The following is a 21,177-nucleotide window of genomic DNA, read 5'->3' on the forward strand; positions in this document are numbered from 1 at the left end:
CTCTAATAATGATGATCATCACACTTCTATTTACTTAAAATTCGAAAAATTACAACTCAATGCTTACAACAAAAATATGGCTCTATGTGAATGCCTCCGACGATGTACCGGGATGTGCAATGAATCAAGAGTGACATGTATGAAAGAATTATGAAAGGCGGCTTTGCCACAAATATGATGTCAACTACATGATCATGCAAAGCAATATGACAATGATGAAGTGTGTCATAATAAACGAAACGGTGGAAAGTTGCATGGCAATATATCTCGGAATGGCTATGGAAATGCCATAATAGGTAGGTATGGTGGCTGTTTTGAGGAAGGTATATGGTGGGTGTATGGTACCGGCGAAAGTTGCGTGGCACGAGAGAGGCTAGCAATGGTGGAAGGGTAAGGGTGCGTATAATCCAAGGACTCAACGTTAATCAAAAAGAACTCACATACTTATTGCAAAAATCTATTAGTCATCAAAACGAAGTACTACGCGCATGCTCCTAGGAGCATAGTCATCGATGCTCTTGTCAGCAGAGTTGGGGAGGTCATTTTCTTTAGCATTGAAGGGACTTGCTGACGTAAGCAGTAGCGAGGGCTAGGCTTGCCACACCAGAGTCTGACTCCTCAGATTCCTCCTCTTCCACATTTTCCTCAGATTCGGCTTTAGAGTCCATTTCCTTGCCAATAAATGCCCGAGCCTTCTTGGAACTACTCTTCTTGTGAGATGAAGACTTTGAAGATTTTGATAATGAGGACTTTGAAGATTTCTTTTTCTTCTTTGAGTCATCAGAATCGGCATCTTTGTACTTCTTCTTCTTTGATTCATTTTCCCACTAAGGACAATCAGACATGTAGTGACCAGGTTTCTTGCATTTGTGGCAAGTCCTCTTTTTGTAGTCACGGGATGAGGAATCATCACTTCTTGAAGATTTTCCAAAGCAACCACGGCGAGAGAACTTCTGGAATTTCTTCACGAGCATTGCTAGCTCCTGGCTCAGTTCTTTAGGATCACCAAGGCTGCTACCAGAATCTTCACCTTCAGATTCAGAGACTGCCTTGGCCTTCAGCGCACGTGATCTTCCATAGCTCGGTCCATAGCGGTCTCTCTTCTTAGCAAGCTGGAACTCATGAGTATTTAGCCTCTCAAGGATATCAGCAGGATCTAGTGACTTGTAGTCTCCTTGTTCTTGAATCATCAATGCAAGAGTAACGAATGACGAATCAAGTGATCTCAGCAATTTCTTCACCACCTCATGGTCGGTGATGTTAGTGGCACCAAGTGCTTGAAGCTCATTTGAGATGTCAGTGAGAAGATTGAAGGTTTGCTGAACATTTTCATTGTTGAGTCTTTTGAAGCGGTTAAAGAGATTGCAAAGAACATCAACTCGGGAGTCACGTTCAGTGGAGACTCCTTCGTTGACCTTGGACATCCTGTCCCAAATCAGCTTTGCTGTTTCCAAAGCACTCACTCTGTCGTACTGTCCTTTGCTCAGATGACCACGTATGATATTCTTCGCTTGAGATTCGAGTTGCTTGAATCTCTTTACATCAGCAGCATTCACAGACGGAGTGACAGAGGGAACACCATTTTCCACAACATACCAGGGATCGTTATCAATTGCCTCAAGATGCATGCGCATCTTGTTCTTTCAGTAGCGGTAGTCCGTCCCATCGAAGTTAGGACACCCAGCCGAGACCTTGATCATTCCTGCAGTCGACATAACTAAAACTCCAAGTGGTTAAACCAAAATCACACAAAACAAGGGAGTACCTTGCTCTGATACCAATTGAAAGTGCGTTATATCGACTAGAGGGGGTGAATAGGTGATTTTTACAAATTCTTCACTGAGGAATTTCTAGGTGAAGAAATTCCTAAGCAACAACACACTAGCGGCGGAATAAGTACTCAGGTATAAGCATAACAGAGCAACAGCATACTCATCATGATGAAATGAAAACAAGCACAGAGTACAGATAGCGTGAAAACAGGATAAGCAGGCTGAAGACTGTGTGACTGAAGAATTAGGATTGAGGAATTAGAGAAAGTCTTCGGTCAAAGTATTCAAACAGTAATGATCAGGTACATCACCACATGAATGAGGAAATGAAAGGGTTGAGGAAATAGAACCGGTTGGCTTGGAGAAGACAATGATTTGGTAGATCAGTTCCAACTGCTGTGACAGTTGTACGTCTGCTTGGAGCGGCTGGGTATTTAAACCCGAGGACACACAGTTCTCGCCATATTCTCCTTGAGCTAAAGTCACACAGACCTCGCCCAATCACTCGTGGTAAGTCTTCAGGTGACTTCCAAACCTTAGACTTGGTCACTCTGTGATCCAAAATTCCTCTTGGATGCTCAGACCATGACGCCTAACCGTCTGGAGGATACACAGTCCTCAAAGGTAACACACGTCGGTTCCACACAAGAACAATCTCTTCAGTAATGCTCAATCACTTTGGGTTTGTAGGTGTTTGGGTTTGGGTTTTGGGTTTTCCTCACTTGATGATTTTCGCTCAAAGTCCTCGGAGGATGGGATGCTCTTAATGACAAGTGTTAGTTTCTCTCGGAGCAGCCAACCAGCTAGTGGTTGTAGGGGGCGGCTATTTATAGCCTAGGGAGCAGCCCGGCATGATAAGACATAAATGCCCTTCAATGATATGACCGTGGGTAGCTATTTTGGACAACTGGCACATAGCACAGCAACGGGCGGATATTTCAGGTTCAAATTCCTCGAGGCTATCATGTTCCTCACTCTGTAGCAATTCGCACTGGCGAATTCCTAACTCCTCAGTTAGAACAAATTCTTCAGCGACCAGAAGATCTTCGTCTCTGTCACTAAAGAAATTGACTGAACTGATATGAGATTTTCAATGGCTTCACTCTAAAGGATTGGGTAGTTGAAGGATTTTGAGATGAGCATCACTTGGAAATCACTTTCCTTAGTATTACCTCGACCCCCTTTAACAGTACAGTGTTTCCTGTGACTCAAGAAAGAGAAAATGAAACTACGAAAACAAAAGTCTTCACGCTTCATGACCCTCGCATGAATATCCAAGTCTTCAATGTCACGCCAATTTCTTCACTTTCAAATCTTCAGGAGAACCAAAGTCTTCAGTTGAAGACATACATTTTTAGGGGTCGACTTTCATCGTAAATATCAAACTCCTCATCGACTTATAGAGCCTGTGTACACTCACAAACATATTAGTCCCTTAACCTATAAGTCTTCAATACATCAAAATCACTAAGGGGCACTAGATGCACTTACAAATATCTACTGTATTCCAACTTTTTCATGGTTCATACCCCCCGATACTACCCATAGATTCATCAAAATGAGGAAACTACACATAAATAACAGAATCTGTCAAAAACAGAACAGTCTGTAGCAATCTGTAACTCTCGAATACTTCTGTAACTCCAAAAGTTCTGAGAAATTAGGATGACCAGCGCAATTTGTGCACCAATCCAGGGCAAAAAGAATCAGATCAAAATATCGTTTCAATAAAATTCTATAAATTATTTACTGGGCGCAAAAGTTTCTGTTTTTCAACAGGATCAACACAACTATCACCGTAAGCTATCCTAAATATTTAAAATAAAATTGGGTTGCCTCCCAATAAGCGCTATCGTTTAACGCCCTTAGCTAGGCATAAAATACGAATAGATCTAGGTATTGTCATTTTTGGTATGCAATCCATAAGGGCTCTCATAATAGATTCATATGGCAATTTAATTTTCTTTCTAGGAAAGTGTTCCATGCCCTTCCTTAACGAAAATTGGAATCTAATGTTTCCTTCTTTCATGTCAATAATTGCATCAATCATTCTAAGGAAAGGTTACCAATAATAATAGGACATGTAGGATTGCAATCTATATCAAGAACAATGAAATATACGGGCACATAATTCCTATTTGCAAGGACATCATTAGAGGAAGCAGCAGGAGTTTGAGGTTCAGATTGTGAAGAAGAACAGCAGGGGTTCCAGGAGATGGAGTAGAAGCAGTACGGAGAGAATAAGGGCAGCAGAGGCGTAGGGTTCAGCAGTAGGTTCAGAGAAGGTTGAGAGAGAGAGAGAGAGAGCAGCAGCAACGCTAAGAGAGAGGTTCAGAGAAGAAGTAGTAGCATGGGGACTCGGAGAAGTAGCAAGGGGGGAAAGGGAAGGAGAGAGGTGGAGGAGCAACAGCGAGACAAGGGGAAAAGGAGCAGCAACGGGGCGGCGAAGTGGGAGTCGCGCGAGGCATCATACGCCTCATCTGGTCGGGCGCGCGAGCATGGGGTGGAGGCGCGATGGTGATGCGGCGGCGCTGATGGCTGGATGGATGGACGGTGTGTGCTGGCGGCGGCATGGAGATGGATCGGTGCTGGTGGATGCTCGTGATGGCGCGGTGGCGCGCCACGCCGGCCTGGCCGCGGCCGCGGCTGGTGGTGGAGAAGGTGGGGTGAGGGAGATGGAGATATGCCAGGCCCAATTTGGGAGTGGTGCAGCGCTAGGGATTTTGATCCCCTCCCTGCCTGATCTGCCACTTTTACTCTTTGGCCCTTCTCTTCTCAACTTTCTACACAAGAAGATCCTCCCACTTCTTTATCTAGCCCCTGGTTACTTCTTTTCATCTCACACGGGTCTCTTCTTCTTCTCTTCTCTTCTTCACTCTTCTCGATAGCCACATAGACGGAATCTTGGCGATTATTAGTGCCTTTGCGCACATTTTTGCAAAATAGACCATAGACTAGTAAATGATCTTTTTTTGTGATTATCATTCAAATATGCAACAGTTCATAGCAAGAATTGATGGTCAGATCACAATATATGGTATATTTGAGTGCCAAATTATATAAGTGAAATGTGCTTATCAAGTTCCCCCACACTTAAATCTTTACTTGTCCTCAAGTAAAGGCATATGACACGAACTCGATAGCGAATAGAAAACTGACTAGAGAATGCCAAGTGAAGTAGATCTCTAAACAGTGCATGCTTTGGACTTAGCTAGTGAAATTAATGGTTAGGAGTGCTTCAAAGCGGTAGGATACTAGTAGACTTGACCATTTTAAACTTTTACAATGATAAAAGAAGATCAACTAGTTCAAATGATGATTGTGCCAAAGGTTCCTAAAGAGAGCATGATCCCAAGAACAAAAAGAACATGAACTTGTGATCAGATCACTTATTTACAGAAATAAAGCAACGATAATATTTTATCGATCTCACCAAAGGAACATACCACCGATCCCGAGAACATGGTATACACCTGGCTCGACCAATTATTAGTTTTTTTGTTTGTCTCCCCAAAGGAACATACCACCAATCCAGAGAACATGGTATACACCTAGTTCGACAATTACATTTTTATTATTAATTACTGCCCAAGCTAACCCGATTTCACATGCCACCGATCCAGGGAACATGACATGCTACTGTAGGTAGTCAGACTTATTTATTCATTATTACTTATTTTAAATGAACAACACATAAGCACAAAAAACAGGAATCATCACTCCATGTCTGGTTCACATGCTACCGATCTAGGGAACATAGCATACTAGTCCATAGTGGTAAAGTGATTTCTCTTAGTGGGAACACAGTATGCACAAACTCAACATCTAACACTTAATGATCTATGTGTATCAAGGTAAAAGCAGAAAATGATTAAGTTTACTAGTGCACTAGGGATTTGAGCACTCAAAACTAATAGCTTTCACTACTTTCAGCAGAGCAAACATGGTGTAGATCACTAGTTTACAAGGCATTCAACAATCAGTTCACATATTCTCATCAAGGACCATATGTCAAAGGTGAAATTCAGTGGGACAACATTTAAGAAATGGCACAAGCAACCCAAATAGCAATTCAATTCAGCAAGCATCAATGGATGATGATTTCAAAATGGGTCATGAAACATCTCACCAGGTTTTGATGATGTAGCACTTGCTCGATCACTCTCTAAACTGCACCTCTTCTCCTTTTGCTTCTCTATCCTCATGGACGCTCCAGCTTCACTCTTCATGTGTGCCCTTGCTTCTCCTCATCACCATGCCATGGGTCCACCGGGGTCCCAAGGGATGTCACCTCGAACCTGGTCATCATGAAGTGAACGGTGCAGAAGCAAAAACCTGAAAGAACACTCCACAAAAGTGACAATGCAAGCGGTAGGGATAATACCCTCCAAGTCATCAATCGAGTATCCAATTACATAAGCATAACTATAAAGCACCTGTTTAGGATGGTAGGAATCAGTAAGGTCAACACTCACATGAGGATGACATTTATCATTAATCTCAAGACTAGCATGGGAATGATATGTATCATTAAGCATAGGACTAGCACGAGGAAATTAACTATGATAATCACAAACGAGAGTAATGCCACTAATAGGGTATATATCAATGATCGAGTGTAAGTACAGTGGGGGTTTTACGCCCAAACTGCGAGTGTCGTGTTCTCCATAGGGACTAGGCGATTAGCGACTACGCTCAGCTAAAGCTAGGTGACACTATATTGGGAGATGGAAACAGAAAATAAACCTAAACTATCAATGTCACAAAAGAAAATGCAAAATAGCATAGGGAGATTCAGATTTTACTCACTGTCTTTTTGGTATTTTGTTTTATTTGAAAAAGTGAACAAAAGGGTAGAAACAATACTATGACGGACAGAAATATATCACAACACAAACATGCCTATTCTCGCATGAACATAGTTAACACAAGGACTACAGAACACACATCACACATATGCGAACAGGGGAGTTACAAGACATAATTCTAGTGCTCACAGATCAACAAAATGAGTAGTACTAAACAATCACAAGTCAAGAAACAAACACATAGGGGATCACACACATATACTAGAAGATTACTATATCACAGAGCATATCACACATACTAAACTAGTCACAGCACATAATAAAATGCACTATATTTTACAAGTACGAAACTGAACAATTGTCAGGTTGCAAGCTCTTATCAAATCTGAATATTACATGTACTAAACATCTCAATTTTGAATATTACAAAGTACTGAGCAATAAACTTCTCAAGATTATAGAAATTTGAGATCAGAGAGAGAGAGAGAGAGAGAGAGAGAGAGAGCAGCAAGGTTGGGAAAGGAGCAGCAGTGGAGACGCAGGAGAGGAAGCAGCCGGAGGTTGAGGTTCAGATTGTGAAGAAGAACAACAGGGGTTCCAGGAGATGGAGTAGAAGCTGTACAGAGAGAAGAAGGGCAGCAGGGGCGTAGGGTTCAGCAGCTGGTTCAGAGAAGGTTGAGAGAGAGATAAAGGAGCAGCAACAGCGTTAAGAGAGAGGTTCAGAGAAGAAGTAGCAGCACGGGGACTTGGAGAAGCAGCAAGGGGGGAAAGGAAAGGAGAGAGGTGGAGGAGCAGCAGCGAGACAAGGGGAAAAGGAGCAGCAGCGGGTCGGCGTAGTGGGAGTCGCGTGGGGCATCAAACGCCTCGTCTGGTCAGGCGCGCGACCGTGGGGTTGAGGCGCGGTGGTGATGCGGTGGCGCTGGTGGCTGGATGGATGGACAGTGTGTGCTGGCAGTGGCGTGGAGATGGATCGGTGCTGGTGGATGCTCATGATGGCGCGGTGGCGCGCCACGCCGGCCTGGCCGCGGCAGCGGCTGGTGGTGGAGAAGGTGGGGTGAGGGAGATGGAGATATGCCAGGCCCGATTTGGGAATGGAGCAGCGCTAGGGATTTTGATCCCCTCCCTGATCTGCCACTTTTACTCTTTGGCCCTTCTCTTCTCAACTTTCTACACAAGAAGATCCTCCCACTTCTTTATCTAGCCCCTGGTTACTTCTTTTCATCTCACACAGGTCTCTTCTTCTTCTCTTCTCTTCTTCACTCTTCTCGATAGCCGCATAGACGGAATCTTGACGATTATTAGTGCCTTTGCGCACATTTCTGCAAAATAGACCATAGACTACTAAATGATCTTTTTTGTGATTATCATTCAAATATGCAACAGTTCATAGCAAGAATTGATGGTCAGATCACAATACATGGTATATTTGAGTGCCAAATTATATAAGTGAAATGTGCTTATCAAAGGTATACACAAGAGGGGAGAATTCTGGCAGCTGGAATCTGGACCTGAAAAAGCTATGTCAGGCTACCTATTCCGCACAACTCCAAATGAGCTGAAACTTTACTATTTATGGAATAAATAAGAAATACTAGAGCAAATAAGTACTGGAGGGGTCCACCTTGGTGAGCACAAGACACCAGGGCGCGCCTGGGCCCCTAGGCGCACCCTGGTGGGTTGTGCTCATCCAGGGCCACCTCCGGTGCCCCCCTTCTGGTACATAATGTTGGGGAACGTTGCAAAAATAAACAATTTTCCTACGGTTTCACCAAGATCCATCTATGAGTACATCTAGCAACGAGTGATAGTAGTGCATCTACATACCTTTGTAGATCGTGAGCGGAAGCGTTCAAGAGAACGGGGTTGAGGGAGTCGTACTCGTCGTGATCCAAATCACCGATGACCAAGTGCCGAACCGACACGGAGCGGATGATGTCTCCTCCTTCTTGATCCAGCAAGGGGGGAAGGAGAGGTTGATGAAGATCCAGCAGCACGACGGCGTGGTGGTGGATGCAGCAGGGTTCCGGCAGAGCTTCGCCGAGCTTCTGCGAGAGGGAGAAGTGTAGCAGGGGAGAGGGAGGCGCCAAAACTTCAGGGTGCGGCTGCCCTCCCTCCCCCCCTTTATATAGGCCCCTTGAGGGGCGGCCCTAGGAGATGGCATCTCCAAGGGGGGGCAAGGGGGGTGGAGTGCCCCCCAAGGCAAGTGGAGGCGCCCCCCTACCCTAGGGTTTCCAACCCTAGGCGCAGGGGGGGCCCAAGGGGGGCGCACCAGCCCACCAGGGGATGGTCCCCTCCCCACTTCAGCCCACGGGGCCCTCCGGGATAGGTGGCCCCACCCGGTGGACCCCCGGGACCCCTCCGGTGGTCCCGGTACAATACCGGTGACCCCCGAAACTCTCCCGATGGCCAAAACTGCACTTCCTCTATATAATTCTTTACCTCTGGACTATTCCGGAACTCCTCGTGACGTCCGGGATCTCATCCGGGACTTCGAACAACTTTCAGTTTGCTGCATACTCATACTCATACAACCCTAGCGTCACCGTACCTTAAGTGTGTAGACCCTACGGGTTCGGGAGACATGTAGACATGACCGAGACGGCTCTCCGGTTAATAACCAACAGTGGGATCTGGATACCCATGTTGGCTCCCACATGCTCCTCTATGATCTCATCGGATGAACCACGATGTCGAGGATTTAAGCAACCCCGTATACAATTCCCTTTGTCAATCGGTATGTTACTTGCCCGAGATTCGATCGTCGGTATCCCAATACCTCGTTCAATCTCGTTACTGGCAAGTCACTTTACTCGTACCGTAATGCATGATCCTGTGACCAGACACTTGGTCACTTTGAGCTCATTATGATGATGCACTACCGAGTGGGCCCAGTGATACCTCTCCGTCATACGGAGTGACAAATCCCATTCTCGATCCGTGTCAACCCAACAAACACTTTCGGAGATACCTGTAGTGCACCTTTATAGTCACCCAGTTACGTTGTGACGTTTGGTACACCCAAAGCACTCCTACGGGATCCGGGAGTTACACGATCTCATGGTCTAAGGAAAAGATACTTGACATTGGAAAAGCTCTAGTAAACGAACTACACGATCTTTGTGCTATGCTTAGGATTGGGTCTTGTCCATCACATCATTCTCCTAATGATGTGATCCCGTTATCAATGACATCCAATGTCCATAGTCAGGAAACCATGACTATCTGTTGATTAACGAGCTAGTCAACTAGAGGCTCACTAGGGACATGTTGTGGTCTAAGTATTCACACGTGTATTACGATTTCCGGATAATACAATTATAGCATGAATAAAAGACAATTATCATGAACAAGGAAATATAATAATAATCATTTTATTATTGCCTCTAGGGCATATTTCCAACACATAAGTCATTTTGACCTAAAAAAATAAGGAGAGGGCTTTCGGGACGAAGCGTCGCCGTCTCGAGGTGAAACCTGGGCAGGAGCACTTTTGCCCTCCGACGGAGCGATTCCGCTGGGGGAAACTTCCCTCCCGGAGGGGGAAATCATCGTCATCATCATCACCAACAACTGTCCCATCTTGGGGAGGGCTATCTTCATCAACATCTTCAACAACACCAACTCCTCTCAAACCCTAGTACATCTCTTGTGTTCAATCTTTGTACCGGAACTATAGATTGGTGCTTATGGGTTACTAGTAGTGTTGATTACTATAAGGTTTATTTGGTGGAAGATTATATGTTCAGATCCATCATGCTATTTAATACCCCTCTGATCTTGAGCATGTTTATCATTTCTGAGTATTTACTTTTGTTCTTGAGGTCATGGGAGAAATCATGTTGCAAGTAATCATGTGAACTTGATATGTGTTCGATATTTTGATGATATGTATGTTGTGATTCCCCTGGTGGTGTCATGTGAACGTCGACTACATGGCACTTCATCATATTTTGGCCTAAGGGAATGCATTGTGGAGTAGTTATTAGATGATGGGTTGCGAGAGTGACACAAGCTTAAACCCTAGTTTTTGTGCTATTCTATAAGGGACTGATTTGGATCCAAAAGTTTAATGTTATGGTTAGAATTTATTCTTAATACTTTTCTCGTAATTGCGGATGCTTGCGAGGGGGTTAATCATAAGTAGGAGGTTTGTTAAAGTAAGAACGACACCTAAGCACCGGTCCACCCACATACCAAATTATCAAAGTAGCAAACATGAATCGAACCAACATGGTGAAAGTGACTAGATGAAATTCCCGTGTACCCTCAAGAACACTTTGCTTATCATAAGAGACCGTTTTGGCCTGCACTTTTGTTACTACTACCGTTATTTGCTCGTTACAAATTATCTTGCTATCAAACTACTCTGCTACTTACAATTTCAGCACTTGCAGACATTATCTTGTTGAAAACCACTTGTCATTTCCTTCTGCTCCTCGTTGGGTTCGACACTCTTACCTATCAAAAAGGCTACAATTAACCCCATATACTTGTGGGTCATCACCAAGCGAAGATACAACTGTGATGGGGTGGTGACATTCAATGGAAAGATTGGTACTTGGCATTTGTCGAGAAGAGTGAGGCTGTTAGAATGACTTAAAACAGAGTATGGGGGACTAAGAACTAAAATCACTAAAAGTGACAGAAATGTCTACAAAGATTATCTCATCAACAAAGTGATCCCTGCGATTCAAGATAAGTGGCCCAACAAAGATGATGGAACAAACATCTTCATCCAACAGGATAATGCCAAACCACATTTCCTTCCTAATGATGAAGGTTTTCGAGAAGTTGTGGCACAAATCGACCTGGACATTCGATTGTTACAACAACATCCTGGAGTTTAATGTTTTAGACCTTTTCTCCACAACTTTCTCTAGTCCCTGACAGACTGCAAGTCACCTAGAAATGTCTACAGAGATTATCTCCGGTCCCTAAGGAATTCACAGGGGAATTTTAATAACAATTTCTATAACTAGCATTTTTTAGTCACATTTGTTGCTCTGAATACACAAATTTCATAAGATTTGTGTATGAACTAGCAATGTTTGTTGCTCTGAATAACTAGCAATAACAATTAACAAAATGTTGTTGCCCTGAATGATACTAACATGAACAATGGAGTACAGTAACATGAAGGTTAGCCAACCGATATGCTGATCAAGTTAACAATGGAGTAATAACATGAACAATGGAATACATAAATGGTAAATGTCCATAAATTTTGTCGTGATTTCAGGAACTACAAATGACCAAAGAGCATGCTCCTTGTTTGAGATTATATATGCTCCAAGTTGTAGCACCCTCTGCAAGCAATTGCATTGAAATTAATATTTGGTTTCTTTAGAAGATAAATGCAAATGAATGTTAATTGTTAGTGATGCAGAGGAAGAGGGTGTAGTTGTGATGGGAGCATCCACTATACAAAGAGACCTTGTTTGCAAGTGTGACCAAACCATCCACATTGATGGAAGAAGTTGCACCTTCAAGAAATGTTGACCACGTTCGAATAGACAATATCTAAAGATCATAGCATCTAAAAAAGCTTCAATTTCGTCCTTATCTGATCCACTCCAAGAAATTCTCGCATCAATGTTGTCGGAGTCTGACATTGTAGATTCGGTTCTGGCACTCTGTGAATAGCATGAATAAAGGAAAGAATCAATATACTTCTTGAGTTTCAACTGCCTAAAATTTGTTTGCATGAACAAAGAAATCTTCTACATTAAACTTGATTCAGTGAATAATATGACAAAATCTTCGTTTGCGAGTGATCTACTGTTAGACAGAACTTCAGTTTCATCTGGTAAATTTTTCGCAACAATTGTTTAGTAAATCTTCTGAAAGAGGAACATTGCAAGTTTCATTGGAACATAATTTCATTGCAAGTTTAGCTTTCATTAAAACTTGCAATGTTTTGAAGCCGAAGTTCATCTAGAAAAGAAGCTAAACCATCTATTTCTAAAACTTGCAATGTTCCTAAAAAAATCTAAACCATCTAGCACTCCATCACTTTAATCTTCTGTTTGACTGGACTTTTGTTAAATCTATAGAGAAATCATGTAGCGAAATCTTCTGTTTGGCTGAATCTGCAAGCCGGAGGAGAGGCGGGCAGGGGCGATGACGAGGAGGAGAGCTGGGGGGAGCTGGGCAGGGGTGCTTCGTCGTGGAGTACGAGGTCGCAAAAATGCCACAGCGGCAATGAAGTTTTGGACGGATGGGGAATAATTTTATCCATTTTATCTAATACTCTAACAAGATTTTATCCACATGTACTCGATATAATTGATGTCTACTTTAGACGGCTTGGCTGCTTTTGAACATATTGTCTTGCCATTTATATTCTTATTGGCCGTTGAAGATTGTTCATTCTCAGCTCATGCGGCTACATTTGCACATGTTCTTTGTTGGACACACCAAGCTCACACTGAATCTATTGGAAACACAGATGGGCAAGAAAGGCATTTCTTTTCTGAAATTAACTTGATGGGGTTCAAAATGTACACTAGGTACTTATGCTTTCCAAACAAGTTAACAACTCTCAGTGGCATCAGTGACAAAATACAAAAAATAAAAAATTCTCCTTGTTCGAAATCAGAGCATTGTAAGAACATCTTGCTAGTACGAGTTATTTCTAGCCATTGTAAGGATGTGTTTGGCTGGTCCTCCTGCATCTCTAGTTGTCTAAATATCAACACTCTTCTCTGCTCTGTTGTTCTCTTCTCTAAGCAGAGTAGGCGCAACCAACACATCATTACAACCGGCTCCTGCCCATAAACAACTAACTCACTGCCTTTGTGCTCACAAATTCTTCCTTCAAATTACAGCAAGCAACTGAAACAAACATGTAGCTACATTGCTGGTTCTTCGCTCGACCTCATAAAAGCTTGCGTGTTGCCACCACTTGTCTTTTCGCCAGAGTAACGGTAACCTACTGCATTCACGCATGCACTTCGATGCTACCAGGTTGAGACGACTGAACTAACTGAATGAGGATTTAAATTTGATTAAAAATGACTAATGAATAATATAATGACTTAGAAGAATAATGATAAAATGGAAGATTGCAAGGAACTGACAGATGACTGAAAGACACGACTAATAATTAACAAAATTAAATACCACAAAAAGAAGCATTCATTTCCATAATAAAAAATTGCGCTATGAACTAAAAAAATGGAAGACTGGACATACAGTGAACAAAATTATACAAAACTATGTTTATATGTCAGCTAAAATGAAGATAAAAAATTAATGACTGATCAACCATTGTACTGAATTATACACATTGAATCCTATTAATTTCCACCTATTTTTTTACTAGCAATCTACATGAAACACACGGGGCTATCTACATGAAAAAACATAAATTACCTAGGTGATAGTGAAAAAATACAAATACCCTGTTGCTGACCTAATAATAAAGGGGCTATTGACTTTGTGGTACATCACCGAAATTGCCTCACAAAATATTACCCACCAATGCCACCTAGAAGAGATAAAAAAAATTACACACGGAAATCCCACATTTGGGCCGACCCATGCAGTAGGGACCTCCTACGCTGAGAGAAGACGCAGCGCACCTGTTTAAGCAGGCCCATGTCCAGCTGGCCTGTTTTTAAATTCAGTTTTTTACTTTTTTCTTTCCCGTTGTCATCTTTTTCTACTTTTAATAATTTGCAAAAAATAATCTGAAAATTACAAAAATATAATTTTGATTTTTTAATAGATCATAAGATGTTTGTGGATTGAAAAGATGTTCACAATTTTGTAAAAAATGTTTGCTTATTCAAAAAGGTTCAAAATTTTGAAAACAAATGTTGATGAAACTGAACAAAAGTTTAACAATTCAAAAAATGTTCATGAACGACAAAATATCCTAAAATTTCAAAAAATGTTCATGACTTATAAATAGTATATTCATTCATAAATTGTTTGCTGATTCAGAAAATGATCATGCATTTTCTATACCCCTATATAGTGTGCGAATAACTTTGAAAGTTGATCGTTAGATGAAGCCAATCCGACGGTACAAAGATGGCAAATCCGAGCACTACTGGCCGTTGGATATCATCTACATTCCACCGAATTCTGCCACATGTAGAATCTAGAAGACTCCATGGTTAAACTTAACCATAATGCACACACCACTAGAATCTCATGCGTGCAATGCACGTATACCTTACTAGTAAAAAAGATGTTCGTTAAATCAAAAAAAATGTTCATGAATATCAAAATTTGTTCCACCAATTTCCAAAAAATGTTCATCAATTAAAGAAAATTGTTTTAAAAAATTCACAATTTTATAAAAAATGTTAGGAAATAGTATAATATATTCATGAATTCAAAAAAATTGATTTTAAAAAATGTTCAAAAATTTGAAGAAGTGCTCACGAATTTGAACATGTTCACAATTTCAAATATGTTCAAGAGTTTAAAAAATGTTCATGGTTCCACAAAATTGAAAGTGATAGTGTATCTCAGTGATGCATGAGATTATGTGTTTTCTCTTGTTGCAGCGCACGGGCCTTTTGCTTGTATATTCAACAAATCGAGTCCCAAAAATCTGCATACAAGGTCCATTATCCCTCACTAGATGGAAAGTGCGGCTTGCCGCACCACCGCACCCCTGCCAGGTGCGGCCATATCCAACTTGGTAACAAAGAAACTTGAGTATTGCATATAAAATAGAACATAGCAAAAGCACCATCCATGAACCGACCCCAAAAAATTTAGGCATCTATAATGCCTCAGTTTTGATGGGACCTTAACCAAAAGAGGTATAGATACTTATATAACAATAATGGTCCGGTACAATTAAGTTTAGTTGCATGCCACGTGCCAACCCAATAAACACCAATCCCATATAGCTCAGTACACCATATAAATTCCAGGATAGAAAGGTATGAAGGTGGTGACGGATAAAAGGAAATCCATGGCCAGTGATATATCTTAAAGAAAGCAATAACACATAATATGATCCGCATTTAGAAAGTCAAGAGGAAAGCGCAAAAGACTTGATGCGAGTCACTTTTACAGAAGAATGCGCTGAGGTTCAAATAGCGGTCGGTGGAGGACGTCATGGTAGCTCATGGTATAATACAACATGAGGGTTATCGGTGTAGAGGCAAATGGTTCCCAACAGCAATTGGCACGGAGATCCTTCCATCAGTAATCAAGTAAACGGTGAATGCCCGTGGAAAAAGCATCTGAGTATAGGTGTTCACTTCGCTGAATAAAGAAACATATGCCCAGATATTTTTGTGTGAAGTGCAGTATAAACTTCAAAATATCAAGAGCTTTCAACTGATCTCAAAAGCCAAAACAGGTCGTATGAACAAAACAAAACAAACCTTTATCTTCTATGAAAGCCGAGTGCAAAATGAATAATACGATAAAGAGATGGGAATTCAAATTTCACGAAACTATGGATGATTATGTCATGGTACTCAATAACCATGTGTACACCTACAACCTGATAATAGCTAGAAGATATATACTCTCTTTTTCATGCATGAAAAGACCCTTTGGTGAACCTGGGCATCGCCCTAGTACATGTAGCAAGGGATTTGCTATCTCTTCAATGCATAGAAAGTAGAAAAACTATTTCTAGACAAACAAAGGAATAGTTTATTTGTACCTCTTATAATTAGCAAGCATGGTACCATCATAAGAACAAAAAAATTGTACAGCAAAGGGAAAGTGTTCACTGATTCAAGGTGGAATTTACAAATCTCACTCTCATGATGACTAATATAGGTTTCGAACTCTGAAAAATAAACTGAGACCATCATGTTATAGTTATATCCGATGAGCAACAACATATATGAAGTTTTAACATCCTGCTATCATCCATTTACGTTCATGGTAGATTAAACACGTTTTTCCTGCTGAAGTATGTATAATAGTTCATCAAGGGGGAAGCACATATCTTGAATTAGCTTAGAATGTTCTCATCAAGTAACAGTTTTGATAGTAAGCACAATGGCCATCACATCCAGACTTTATAGTACGAAGATCAGAAGGCTCTGCAAAAAAATTTAGATCTCTTCAGTAGCAGCGGATCAACTAAATTCAAACAGAGAAAAAACTTGGTATGTTTTATAAGCTACCATATTATAAAGTACACCACAGCTAAATCAGTAGAAAATATCTTCTGAAGTAAGCGGCATAACCATTTTCAACAAAATGGTAAGTGGCGTATGCATAGTATAGTAGCTTCAGGTTGCATACATTTGTGATAAACACAGAAGAGAAACCATGTTGGCCGATCAAGAATACAACAATTACATACTTGGTTTGCACTGATGGCATCTTATTGTAGAGTAACTCTGTCAAAATGCGCCACAAAATAATGTATAAAAAATGTTGCCTTCATTTTTTCCAAGTATCATTTACACGTTCCTTATGAGATCTCTTTAGTGGCAGGAGATACAATATTGTTTTACACTGAAAACTTCAATTGTGAAGTAATCACATATTAGTGGAGGGACCAGACCAAATAATTGAGAGATTAGTCATAACCCAAAAGGGTTGTTCTGTATAGAACACTAATTAGATCATGTGAAATCGGAGAAAGAGTTTGACACCAACAATATGCAACAAAACTATAGATCAACATGATAGAACATACATTTGGTTCTATCACACTCAATCTAATATAAAACATGTTCACCTCCAGAATTTCAATGGCTCCATCAAATTATAGAAAGGGTTGTTGTACTAATGAACATGGGTAATGTCAATGTACTACATTATTCAAAACCCCTCTGATCAAGTGGATAGCAAAATAGTACAGAAAGGTCACCCAAGAGAATCAGCGTTTCAAAGTTTAATAGCAAGCATACCTTATTAAACAGCAGATACTCTTCTTCACTCCAAGAGTGAATGCAAGGACGGCGTGCTCACAGGTCTGGTCATTCTTGAGGTACCATCCTCAAAACCAACGGTGGTGGAGTCAACGATGAGCACATCATAGTCAACCTGGGATAAACAAAACAAAAAGAACACAATTTCAGCGATATGAGAAGATCAAAGAGGTAGAGTTTGAGCTGTGAAAAGAAAATCACTACTCTGGACCATAATGCCATCATACAAGCATTTCTTCTTTTTCTTATCATAATCAAACAAAATCAAAAGAACACGAATAACTTATATTTAAGATTGTATTAACTAAATAACCTAACTACGTGTAACCTGGCTCTGCATAGATTAAAAGAAGGCACCTACATGTAAGAAAACACCTTTTGTGTGATTAAGAATATCCAAGTTTCTTTCTCTGTGTGTAAATATTTGTGATTGCACAACTCAAGAAGGTTTTAATCCGAAAACAGAGCAATTCAAGCTTGAGATTTCTAAAATGCAGGACATTGAATCATGCTCATAATTGAAAGAGATTAGTGAAATTCAAAACAATCAATTTAGAGAACCCGCTAATATAAAGACTGTTTCAGGTTTAAAAATAAGCATGCTCAGAACTGACCTACCAAAACACGTCTTACCATGCCTGTCGACATCTGAAATATTCATCATTTGGTATCTCTTTGATAGTTTTCAGATTTCCGTTTGATTCGAGGAAAAGAATTAACTCGCCAAACTTTTCACATATGTCGAGGGCAGCCTTGCAGTGCAAGGACGCCTCGTCTAGTGTCGCCACTGCCTGCTTGATCTGAAGTAGAAGGGGGTGAGAAATATTAGATCAGATGGTACAGGATTTATGCTGGCAAAGCAATATTTGGGCTTTCATATTTCCCAAAAGTCCTATGGAAATTCTTTTACAGAGTCAAAGAAAAGAAAATCTTCTCACGATAAAGAAACCTGCAACATGTTTTTAAATACAAGCCAGATCATCTTATTTCAGAAATTTGGAATTTATACGACTCCTTTAAATAAATTCAGGTGAAAATAATAGCACAGTTTTGCAAGGAAAAACCGATCCGCTTGAAGTAAAGATATCAGTTCCAAAAATCGTTGTGTATCTTACTGACCAATCACGTCCAATTTACAAAGAAGAACACATAGTTATCCAATGAGGGTCTGCCGTAATGCACACAATCTATAAATATATGAGCTATCAGTAGAAGTAGTTGACAACAAACTATAAGCACCAAATCCTAGAACTGTTCTTGTCCAGTGCGACCAAAAGCATGTTTATCAATGTAAAAACATAAACATATTTGTAGTACACAGTACAGATCTTTGGGAGTTCTGGTCTAAAAAAATATGAGCATGATAGAAAAAAAGGAATGTGCATATCTAGCAAGTGGGTTGTAACATCTACCTGGGGCCAAAAAAATAGGAATTAAGGTCCATATACTGTTTGGAAACTTCACCAGTCGTCCAGTATAAGTTGATTATTTAAAATAAACGGTAATGTGTAAGAAAGGCTAATATATCCAAAATAAACGACAGTAACACATAAAAAAGGTTGTTTTCCTTTTCATATAAAAAGGCTGACTAACAATTTGTACCCCGGCTAAATCAGAATTTTAAAAAGTTTTTCACACAATGGGGACCCTACGCACCCAAACATGCAGCCAAAGAGTAACAGGGTTACTGGCATTGGACAAAGATAATACAATGAAGACCTCATTTGCAGGGCACCAAAAAGTAGGGCTACGTAGTTTGGTTCGTACATTGACAAGAACAATGATTACCTGGCCAGTGCCAACATTGACCTGCAATTGACCAAACAATGATGCTCTTGTGTTTTTTGTCAAGGAATTTCCAAAATATGTGGTTCTATCATCTATTAGTGAATACTACATGACCTGCACCAAAATGTATTATAGTTCAGACCAAGTGTTTTACAAGGGAATTTATCACTGTCGTTCAAACTGTTGAAAAAAGGAACTTGATAGGTTGTTCACAAGAGAGAAAAATCACCTCCGTCCGCTAGATTCATGTTCTCTTCTTTCTCAGATCTATGCACGTCCATTTTAGAAAGCCTATATATTAGCAAGTCAAAATCAGAGTGCGGAAATGAGAAGCAAAGAGGAGCACATCCTAATCTTGCATTCCAAAATAGCTATACGTGATGCTTTTCATTGCTTTGCACTTTTCCGAGCAAGCAAAATCTATAACAAAAGAAATGTACGCATACATATTAGGATGAAATTCGTCATATAGATCGATATAACTAAGGCAAGAAATAATATTTCAGGCTACTACCGTGTATGCTTTAAATAGTCTTTTTCACTACAAATAATGTTTGTTCTTTGTCAAAACATACAAGAATGTAAGGAACAAAGTCATACACAAGGGGAGAGAAATACGTCTTGTAACATTCTTCAAGCCAAATTTTAGTAGATTCCTACAAGAGAGAAAGGGCAACCTGGTGCATGTAGCTCCCGCTTGCGCAGGGTCCAGGGAAGGGTCTGACCACTTTGGGTCTATAGTACGCAGCCTTTCCCTACATTTCTGTAAGACTCACCATAAAATTGGTTCCATTCTTTGAATAACCACTTCATGGAAATTCCTTACAATCTATTCAGATCAATCCATCAACCAAAAAATTGTAGTGTTCTTCACCGCTGAACTCTGATTCAATAACTGAAGGGAATGTCTTTTGCATATACTATCTTGCATGTTTTCAGCTGTCTTTTCCCCTCCAAATGATAATTTCTCCTTGCCAAAAGACACGAGAATGCAAGCAACAAGGTCCTGCAGAAATAAGGTGAGAGAAATGCATCCTGTTACAGGTGAAGTCAAACATAATCATATATGTGCCTAATTATATCATTAGTATCTGTTTAAATTGCCCGGTAGACACATGTTAGATGAAAAAGAAGTATGCTGCAGGTAATTCAAGAAATCTATATATATCCTAGAAAAGTAAGTGATTGTCATTTTATCGAAGGCTTTGGCCTGAAGCCATTCCTTCTTTTTCTCTAGAAGACACCAAAGAATAAATGATGCACGGCTAGCCTATCGAGGCTCTTTAGCCCATATGGTTTCTCATATAACCTAGGTGTACGTCGTTCCTTTCTCTATAGACCACAATTTAGCTGGCGTTTGTTGTTATTGTAGAATTAAGAAATCAACGGAATGACAAATGGATACATTTAACATCACAAAAGGCCACCAAATCTCGAAGAAAATAAATCGCTAATGTAACTTGAGTACACCCCTACAAATTAGTCTTACTTCCTGTTACAAACAAAAATATCAGATTGGTCATCTCTCCAAACCATGAATAAACACCAAAGCAGTTTGTGGCTCAAACATGACACTTAACAGTAATATTAGAATGCGGAAATTAATGACTGTAGGAATAACATGCCCAAGGGTAGCAAATAAACAGAAGCTGACGAGCTTACCAACACAAAATGATGGACAGAAAGTGTTTATTTAATTTCAATGCTCTGAAAATACCCAACACATACATGCAGCAAGCAGCACATAAACCTCTTGCTTGGTCTATGGTGTTATCTTTGTGACAGAACTGTTAATCTCCTTTCCCCTCTTCACCCGAATTTGCAGCCCATGCTCCTCCTACCAGGTTCCAAGAGGCGATTAGGGAGGAGGAAATGCATCAGCAGATCGAGCTCAGAGATGAAAATAAAAGTGAGGGGGAAGAGGGCATGGGCATGGCTTAC

At 40.6% G+C, this 21,177-nt stretch overlaps 1 long non-coding RNA gene across 2 annotated transcripts in view; it reads right to left on the bottom strand.

Annotated features, from left to right (window-relative positions):
• Positions 1-15,430: 15,430 nt before the first annotated feature.
• Positions 15,431-21,177, bottom strand: part of LOC123114101 (uncharacterized) — a 37,877-nt gene continuing 32,130 nt past the window's right edge. For both annotated transcript variants that reach the window (XR_006456409.1, XR_006456410.1), the window contains 6 exons: positions 19,914-20,242; positions 19,466-19,527; positions 19,237-19,350; positions 18,082-18,248; positions 17,428-17,563; positions 15,431-16,608 (listed from right to left, as the gene is read on the bottom strand). This is a non-coding gene — a long non-coding RNA (uncharacterized lncRNA). The remainder of the gene's footprint in view (positions 16,609-17,427; positions 17,564-18,081; positions 18,249-19,236; positions 19,351-19,465; positions 19,528-19,913; positions 20,243-21,177) is intronic.

This window comes from Triticum aestivum, chromosome 1B, assembly GCF_018294505.1.
Source record: "Triticum aestivum cultivar Chinese Spring chromosome 1B, IWGSC CS RefSeq v2.1, whole genome shotgun sequence".
Taxonomy (NCBI): domain Eukaryota; kingdom Viridiplantae; phylum Streptophyta; class Magnoliopsida; order Poales; family Poaceae; genus Triticum; species Triticum aestivum.